Consider the following 10,237-nt stretch of genomic DNA (forward strand, 5'->3'; position numbering starts at 1 on the left):
AATGTAAAGGTGGATGTTTTGTAGCAAAAGGAGGGGAGTGATTGACTATACAGTCCAGGAGCCAAGGTCCCTAGAACCATCAAGGGAGAAAAACAAAGTGGGAGACCCTACCCAGAGAAGCAGTGATGTCAGAGATGGAAGCAGAGACGATGACTTGGAGAGATGGGGCAGCGGGGGACTCTAGACCCAAAGAGGGAAAGGGGCTGTGTGCTGTAAAGCTAATGTTCTCCCATGTAAACTATCACATAATCCACAATAAAACATTTTTAAAAAAGAAGAAGAAGGAGTCTGGTATAGTAAACCTGGTTTCAGGGCAGCATGGCAGGCTCCCTGCTCACCAGGAACCCAGGCTCCTTTTGCACTTTGTTCAGCCATTCTTAGTAGGAGTTTTCACTCTCCAGATCTTCTTATATTCCAAGATAGATGCTAAATATATCTTATTCCAGGTGGAAGCAAAAAGAAGTGACAAAAGCCAAAAGGGTGCATGCCAACTAATAACCTCCTTGTTAGAAGCTTTTCTAGAAGTCCCACCTTCTATCTGCAAGGGAGGCTGGGAAATGAAGTCTTTCAGCTGCTGGATAGTGAGTTGCACCTATTGTTTCAGTCAGCTCTAGTAAGATAAACTACCCTCAGGATTCTTTTTACTTTAATTGATTACTCTCAGACACATAAAAAAAAATTAATAGATTTTACTTTTTAGCACAGTATCAAACTTACAGAGATTATGAGCAGATAGTAGAGTTCCCATATACCTTTCACACAAACACATATAGTTTAACTGTTGCATTAGTGTGACATATTAGTTACAATTAACCAATACTAAGACATTTCTATTCATTGAAGTTTATAGTTTCTATGAAGGTTCACTCTTTGTATTGTAAATTTCTATGGATTTTACAAATGCATTCACCATTACACTATCATTGCACTATAAATCTTCTGTACTTCACCTATATATCCCTTTTTCTCTATTCTCAAGCCCCTAGCAACTTGTTATCTTTTTATCGTTACTGTTGTTTTGCCTTTTCCAGAATGTCATATTGGAATCGAGTTTGTAGTCCCACTCGAGAGCATAACCTAGAGAAGACAGTAACATCTCCTTTCAGGGCATGGGACAATGACCTCAAACTCTCATTTTGAAAGTTAATCCAATAAGTGCTGAACTCTGAAAAATACTGAAAGATCACCTAAAAGGGAAGTGAATAGGAAGGGCTTATTGTTGTGTGTGAATGAAACTTTGTGCTTGCTTTTACAAACTAGGAATTCTTACTTTCTGTTTTCAGTATTTGCCAGAGCAGTATGCCTTCAGACTGAATCTCTGCTCCTCCCACTCCCCACCCCCGCCGCTCACTTCTTTGTATCATCAAATAATATTTCATTGTATGGATGTGCCACAATTTATTTATCCATTCCCCTTTTTTTTTTTTTTTCCCATTCACCTTTTGAAGAGCATCTTGGTTGCTTCCATTTTGGGCTATTATAAACAGCCCAAATAAACATTGTGTGCAAATTTCCATGTGGACGTGAGTTGTCAATGTAATTGGATATATTATAACCAAGGGACATGGTTGCTGGATTGCGTGATAGGACTATTTATTTAGCTTTGTAAGAATTTGTCAAGCTGCCAAAATTATAAGAAACTTCTAAGTTGCTGTAACATTTTGCATTTTCACCAGAAATGGATGAGAGTTCCTATTTCTCTGCATCGTCACCAGTATTTGATATTGTCAGGATTTTGTATTTTAATGGGTGTGTAAGGAGCACTGGTGGTGTTTAACTGTGAACCAAAAGATTGGTTCAAACCAACCTAGCCACTCTGGGAGAAAGATCTGCCCCCATAAGGATTGTTGTTGTTGTTAAGTACTGTCGAGTCAACTTTAACTCATAGCCACCCTGTATAGGGTAGATTTGAACCTATGACCTTGTGGTTCACAGTCCAGTGCTTATCCTACAGTGCCATATCAGGAGTCCAAGAAAACTCTATAAGACCGTTTTAATCTGTACATGGGAGCAATATGAGTTGGAATCAACTTGACTGTATCCAATAATGACTACAATGAGTGTGCAGTAGTATCTCACGTTGCTGTTATTGTTGTTAGGTGCTGTGGAGTCAATTCCAACTCATAGCTACCTTATGCACAACAGAATGAAACACTGCCAGGTTCTGAGCCATCCTCACAATTGTCATTATGTTGATTCCATTGTTGCTGCCAGTGTATCAATCTGTCTAATTTTGGGTCTTCCCCTTTTTTGCTGACCCTCTAGTAGTTGTTTTCATTTGCAATTCCCCAAGGACAGATGTTGTGGCACATCTTTTTATATACTTAATTGCCATCTGCATATATTCTTTGGTGAAATGCCTGGGTAGATCTCTTGCCCATTGTGTGTTTATATTATTGATGTCTAAGAGTTCTTTTATGTTTTCGATATAAGTTCTTTTTTATCATCTATTACTATACAAATATTTTCTTCCAATCTGTAACTTGTCCTTCACTCTTTAAGCAGTGGTTTTGCAGAGCCAATGTTGTTAATTTTAATAAAGTCCAACTTCTTTTTATTTTTTCATGGATCATGTTTTTGATGTCATAACTAAAAACTCATCACTAAACCAAACGTCATCTAGACTTCCTCCTGTGTTATTTTCTAGAAGTTTTATAGTTTTGTGTTTTACATTTAGGTCTATGATCCACCTTTAATCTTTTTGTCTAGTTTTAAAAAAATTATTTTTAGATGAAAGAAGATGGACAAAATGTTGATATGTATTAAAGCTATATGATGAAAACTTGGGAATTCATAATATTAGTTCTCTACTTTTGTGTATACACAAATATCTCCTTGATTTTTAAAATACTTTAAAAAATACCTAAAACTATAACACAGTATGTGACACACCCAAGGACTCAACAACCTGTGACCATCATCATCATCACTAACAAGATAGCTTGGGGAATTTGTGTCTCCTTCATCTTCAGCTTCTTCTTCCCCAGACACTTTTCCCATTTTCACTTAAACACACTCCAGCCTTTCCTTCCATTTCCCAGCTCAGTCACATGACTGTTGAACTGCTACTTATCAGATCCCTCTCTCTCTCTTCCTGGCTTATGATCACAGTTTCTCCAAGTTTCCTTCAGTTTCTCTGGCCCCTCTTTCTTTCTCCTTTGTGAATATCTACCATACATGGTCCCCAGGGTTTGATCTCAGGCCTTCATCAATCTCACCTTACAAATGGTCATTGTAGGATTTCTTCCAGAAAGTCCAAAATCTAAAATCCCTTTTATCATGCCTTGTCTTGCATCATTCTAAGAATTTCCATTCACATAGCTAGAATATATTGAATATTTCCTCCTGGAAATGAATTTTCTTTCACGTTGTTCAAGCGTCCAAGTAGCTGAGATGAAAAGGGCCCCTTGTCTCACCTTTGTTGAATTCAGCAGAGAGTACACAGATATTTCAACACTTCCCCTTCTTGGCCCCTGTGCCACGCCTGCCTGCAAAGTCGGCCTCCCATAGCCAACCTGGCCTGCTTCACCTGACCACAGTTTTGCTCAACAACGTATGCTTTCTGTTCATAAAATTGCTCATTTTCCTTTACTTCTCAGTCGTTGTCCTCTTTATCTGTCTGTTTTTGCCCTAGCCCTCTCCTGCTCCCCGCTTTCTAAGCAGGCCCTAAGGAAGCAGAAGCGGATTTTGCTCAATGTGTTTTCTCCTTCATCTACTGATATTGTCAGCACAGACTTCTTTCATGTTCCCCCACATTTTTACCACTTCGTTGCCAATATTTTTGTTTGTTTTTTTTTTAAAGTAAACTAATGTAGCATCTCCTAGTTGAGGAATCAACTGTTTTACTGGATAGTGACTGTGTTGGATGACATCCACTTAAAGATATAAAAAAGGACTAAAAAGCTCACTCCATCTCTTTTATTGTTCCCTTTTTTCCAGAAAGGTTTTGATTTGTCTTGGCTAAGTACCTAGGAGTGGACTGGCTGGGTTATATGGTATTTCATTTCCATACTTTAAAAAATGGTCATATCATTTTACATTAGCAATCTTTCCAATGCATAAGTAGTTAGTTGGTCTTGCAAAAAATCTGTCATGCTATTTTCAGTTTTGCTTCTATCCCCAAGGCCATGTTTCCAACTACTGATTCCAACTTTTGCTTTCCAATCACCAATAATTATCAATGCATCTTCATTGTATGTTTGATCATTTCAGACAGCAGAAATTGGTAAAAACAAATAAATAAATAAATAAATGAAAACAAAAACAAAAAAACTGGTCTTCCGTATAGGTACATGAATAGTATCCTATCACTGACAATGTTGTACTTCAGGATAGATCTTAAGATGTCATTTTTTATTATGAATGCAATTCCTCTTGAATTTGCCATTTCCAGCAAAGCGGACTATGATTGTCTGAAATGCAAGCCAGATTAAGAAATTCAAGCTGCTTTTGTATGAACTGACTAAAATTGAATGAAGAAGAAGAGAGGGTGGAAAGGATGGGGGGCCACCACTTGAATAAGCCAAGTACCATGGTAGCCCCGCTCAAGAGCATAACCTCAAGAAGACAGTAACATCTCCTTTCAGGCCATGGGACAATGACCTCAAACTCTCATTTTGAAAGTTAATCCAATAAGTGCTGATCTCTGAAAAATACTGAAAGATCACCTAAAAGGGAAGTGAATAGGAAGGGCTTATTGTTGTGTGTGAATGAAACTTTGTGCTTGCTTTTACAAACTAGGAATTCTTACTTTCTGTTTTCAGTATTTGCCAGAGCAGTATGCCTTCAGACTGAATCTCTGCTCCTCCCACTCCCCACCCCCGCCCCGGCCAGGCCTTCACCACACATCCCCGGCAAAGAGGAACCAGAAGTTCTGCTATCAAAAGGGGAAGACAAGAAGGTAAAACTCATATAAAACTAACTTAAAAGTAACATCACAAACACCTATGCACATATATTTGATGAAATAACAGCAAGTGAATGCAAAAACACCCCTCAAATTTGTATGTACATGTAGCGTGAGTACAACTTTGTAAAATGTTTATATATGGAACAGAGAGGGAAAAAAATGTTTCCTTTAAAAGAGGAAAGCAGAAATCTTCAAAGAGTGAGCTATGTTTGCTTTGCCAAGTACTTTAATAAACCCTCATCATTATAACAATCTAGAGTTTAGGACTGCCGAGGTTAGAGTGTGTCTTCTTGTTGTTGAGAAGTGCAATCAATTCGGTTCTGACTCATAATAAACGTATATAGGGTTTCTGAGGAGCAGCTGGTGAGCTTGAACTGCCAACCTGTGGTTCAAACCCACCTTGCTGTCCAGTGCACTAACCCACAGCACCACACCAGAATTCCAGAGTGTGTCTTAGAGTTTGCAATAACAGAAATACTGCAAGTGGGTGGTATTAAACTGACTGATGTCGAGTTGATTCTAACTCGAAGCAACCCTGTGGGACAGAGTAGAACTGCTCTTTAGAGTTTCTGAGGAACAGACAACCTCATCTGTGACAAAGGATGGTGTGGTGTCTGACCTCTTCTAACTTCACAAGTGGGAGTCAGAGAATGACCCTCAGCCCAAGGCTCCTATGAAGCTCAGGTCACGCAAACCCTTTTAGCTTCTTTGGCGATTCTGACACCAACTGGCTCTACCACAGCACTCTCTTTTCTGCTGGGTCCCATAATTAATGGCAATGTCCACACAGAACTCACAGACCATACTCACAATTATAGGCTTTATTAGGGAGGTTGTTGTTAAGTACCGTCAAGTCGATTCCGACTCATAGCGACCCTGTACAGGGTTTCCAAGGAGCAGCTGGTGAGCCTGAACCGCCGACCTTGCAGTTCAAACGGCTTTGCAGTCTGGTGCATAAACCCACAGCGCCACACCAGAACTCCATTAGGGAGGTTGTTGTTGTTAGTTGCCATCGAGTCAGTACTGACCCATAGCAACCTTATGCACAGCAGAACGAAACACTGCCCAATCCTGGGTCAACCTCACTATTGTTGCCACGCTTGAGTCCATTGATGCTGCCACTTGACCAATCCATCTCATTGGTGGTTTTCCTCTTTTTCTCTGACTCTCCACCTTACCAAACATGATATCCTTCTCCAGCGACTACTCCCTCCTGACAATATGTCCAAAGTATGAGAGATAAAGTTTGGCCATCTTGGCCTCCAAGGAGCACTCTGGCTGTAGGTTGCAATTCCAGATCTGAAATGTTCAAGACATAGTTCTTCAGTCAGGACAGGCTCTTCCCAGACATGCCCACAGGCAAGCAAGTCTCTCTCTGGTCCTTGGCCTTTCAGCTACTCTGCCATAAGCAGGTTCATGTGCTGGACTGCAAGTTTGGTTTGAACTGCAGTGTCAGTGGTTCAAACTCACCAGTCGCTCCTCGAAAATTAACTCAGCAGCACTTAACAACAATCGTAATCCTCAGCCCAAAGGCGCTCAGCTCTAGCTCCATGGGTAAGCAAATTTAACTGTTTCAATTAAATACCTGGAGGCGCCTCACTCTGGAAAGCAAGCCTCCAGCCTGAAGGCACTCAGTTTTACTTACTCCATGGACCAGGAAGCCCAGTGTTTTGGCTCCTCTGTCACTCCTCTGCCATATCTTTGGTGTCATTGCTTTCTGTCTAGCTGATGGGTTTGAACTTTGAACTTGAGCTTTGCAGCCCAACATTTAACCCACTGTACCAACAGGGCTCCTTAACAAGCAGAAATCGATTTTTCTCACAGTTTAGCATTCCAAGTTCAGGCCTCCAGTGTTAGGGGAAGCATTTTTTCTCTCTGTAAACTCAAGGAGAAGACCCTTGTCTCTCTTGAGTCTCTACTGCTTGGTGATCTTCAGATGGTGTGACATCTAGCTTTCCCCCATCTGGGCTGGCTTGTTTCTGGGCCTAATCTGCTTTGGTATATCTCAAACTTGAGTGGTTTAATACACATCCCACATGGACAGGACTTAATTAACATCAAAAAGAAAGCCCTATTCCAACTGCGATTGAATCCATAGGTATAGGGGTTAGGAATTACAACATACAGTTTTGGGAAACATAATGCAATCCATAAGAGAATGAGACAAGTAATACCGCATGGCTCTCCAAAATAATGACATGTTTTAATTTCCAGGAGCAAGCAAAGAGGTGGAGGGGCAGGAATGGAAAGAATCTGGTGGAGATAAAAGGTAAGATTCGAGAAAGAAAGATAGACCAAAGGAGAGAAAACTGGAGACTTCAGGAGAAGAAATGGACAATGAAAATATTCTAAGAACAACTAGTGAGGCAGCAGTGCAGAGTAGAGCCAAGGAAAGAGAGAGTCTCCCCACTAGAAAAATAAATAAATAAAGGGGAGGCCTGCCAACAAGCGCTGGATTTAAGAAATTCTGTGCACTGACCTTTGAGTTATACAGACAAAGATTAGAAAAGAAAGAACTAAAATTAGCTGCTATACAAGTATTAGAATGGAACATGACTGAAGAAAGCATTAAAATTTAATTTGTATTCATTTAGTCATCTGTTCCTGGATCAATACAATATGATATTTTAATTAGCTTTCTAGAAATTTTAAACCTCTAGTATACCTAGTCTTTCTCACAATTCTTTCTATTATTTTTTTCATGAACTTCTGGGGCATTCTCTGACTTCTCAAGCTTTCATTATTTCATACAGACTTGAAAATGATTTTATACAGTTCCCTCCAGTGTACCTCCTCCTTAAATCATAGAATGAGTAGAACAGCAATCTCAAAAATAAATCTAAGTACATATTCCAAAAGTATAAGACAAAGTTGGTAATTTTACTTTAGTAGAGGAAGTGTGCTTTACATTGTTGTTGTTTTTAAGTGCCATCTAGTCAGTTCTGACTCATAGCAACCCTGTGTAGGATTTCTGAGGAGTAGTTAGTGAGTTTGAACCACCAACCTTTTGGTTCAAACCAACATTTCAGTGGAGGACTTATCCCATAGCACCATACCAGGACTCGCATGCTTTGCACTGTTGTTGTTGTTAAGTGCCATTGAGTCAGTTCTGATTCAGAGTGACTCTGTATAGGATTTCTAAGGAGCGCCTGGCAAGCTCAAACCACCATCCTTGCTTTACCTGCCTCATGTTGATTAGTTCTGCATCTGGGAAAAAACAAAGCTGAATTTCCTGCTTCATGCTCTACACAAAAACAAATTCCAAATGGATAAAAGATGCAGCAATTTTTTAAAATTTGAAGAAAATTTGGGAGACTATTTGTATAACTTTGTTGAGGATGAAGGCTGTCTTAAACAAGGCAGGAAATACAAAACTCATAAAACATTCTTATTTAAAAAACAACAAAAAAGGAAAATACAGCAAACCATCACATGGGTTAGATCAACTTCATTTTTAAAAGTTTGTGTTTTTTTTTTAAATTGCATTCTGCTTATAGCAGGCCTTTGCTGTCAGAATGTGGTACTGACTAAGGCTTGAGAGAGATGCTACTCTTGTTTGAAATCCTGGCAAAGAACCAGCTGGTATCTGCTGCAAGACCACCATGAGTTTAAAGAGCTTGCTACAACCACTAACTAGGTGCCCAGCAAGGTCCAGGTTTTGATTATCAATGTGATCACCATCAATCTCTGACCAAGAGAAAGGAGTGCCGTAGAGCATAAAACCTGAAGGGATTTTGCCTGTGAATGGCTTGTTGGCAGCCAGGCAGAGCCTCATTTCATGTTGTGCCCAGGTTTAAGTGTTCAGATGCCAATTTTTTTTACTATCTCCTGCACCTCTGACAGATAAACTGCCAGAGTTAGAAAGAGAGTATATTTATAAGTGGGTTTGGGGACCACTTCCCCCAGCCAGCCAGACCTTTATGGAACATTCCTGGACACATTCCTTAATGGATGCCTGATTGTAGTGTCATACCCTAAGATCCTCAGAGACTATCAGCTTTCTTATGTGTAATAATTGTCTCACTGTTCAGCATGCATATGTGATACATGGCCTCTGCCATCAAGCATGGTTCTGAAAGGAGATTCCTTTGTTCTCTGTGCCCTATAAAATGTCACCACATGAAGATAGCTGCTTCCATGAGCACTATTGTGGGTCCAAGCAAAATGAAATTTTTGACAACGTCAGTCTTTTCTTCATTTATCATGATGTTATTTATTGTTCCAGTTGTGGGGATTTTTTGCTTTCTCTAAATTGATTATATAAGATTATATCCATATGGAAGGCTATAATCTTCATTAGTAGGTGCTTCAAGTCCTCTTTGCTTTTGGCAAACAAGGTTTCATCATCTGTATATCACAGGATTGAGTCTTCCTCCAATTCTGATGCTGTGTTCTTCTTCATGTAGTGCAAGTTCTTGGATTATTAGCTCAGCACACAGATTGAATAAGTCTGGTGAAATTATTCAACCCTGATGAATATTTTTTAAATTGTAAACTACACAGTATCCCCTTGTTCTCTTTGAATGACTGTGTACAGTTTCCACATGAACAAAATTAAGAATTCTGGAATTACCATTCTTTGCAGTGTTGTCCATCATTTATTATTCTCTGCTTTCAGCCAAGACCCTTCTCAAATCAGCCATGATATACCTTATTACGTGTCCTCCTTTGCATCTGACTTGAATTTCTGGCAGCAACCTGTCAACGTACTGCTATACCTCTTTTTGAATTATCTTCATCAGAATTTTACTTGTGTGTGTTATTCATGATATGGTCCGATAATTTCCGCATTCATTTGGGTCCCTTTCTTTGAACAGGTACAGATATGTATCTCTTCCAGTCACTTGGCCAGGTAGCCATCTTCCAAATTTCTTGACATAGATGAGTGAACACCTTGAACGTTGCATCATTTTGTTCAGACATTTCAATTTGTATTCCATAAATTCCTGTAGCCTTGTTTTTCACTAAAAACTTCAGTACAATTTGGACTTCTTCCTTCAGTACCATTGATTCTTGATTATATGCTACCTCTTGAAATGGTTGAACATCAACCATTTCTTTCTGGTACAGTGACTCTGTAAACTTTCTAGCTTCTTTTAATGCTTTTGGCATTGCTCAATAGTTGTCTCATTTGCTGTTACTATATGCCATCAAGTTGGTTCTGACTCATAGTGACCCTGCATAGTGTTTTCGAGGAATGGCAGGTGAGTTTGAACTACTGACCTTGAAGTTCAAACAGACCTTGCAGTCCAATGCATTAACCCACAGTGCCATACCAGGACTCCAGTTTGCCCATGTTGTTGTTAAGTGCTGCCGAGTGGATTCTGA

This window comes from Chrysochloris asiatica, unplaced genomic scaffold, assembly GCF_000296735.1.
Source record: "Chrysochloris asiatica unplaced genomic scaffold, ChrAsi1.0 scaffold00003, whole genome shotgun sequence".
In the NCBI taxonomy this organism is placed as follows: Eukaryota; Metazoa; Chordata; class Mammalia; order Afrosoricida; family Chrysochloridae; genus Chrysochloris; species Chrysochloris asiatica.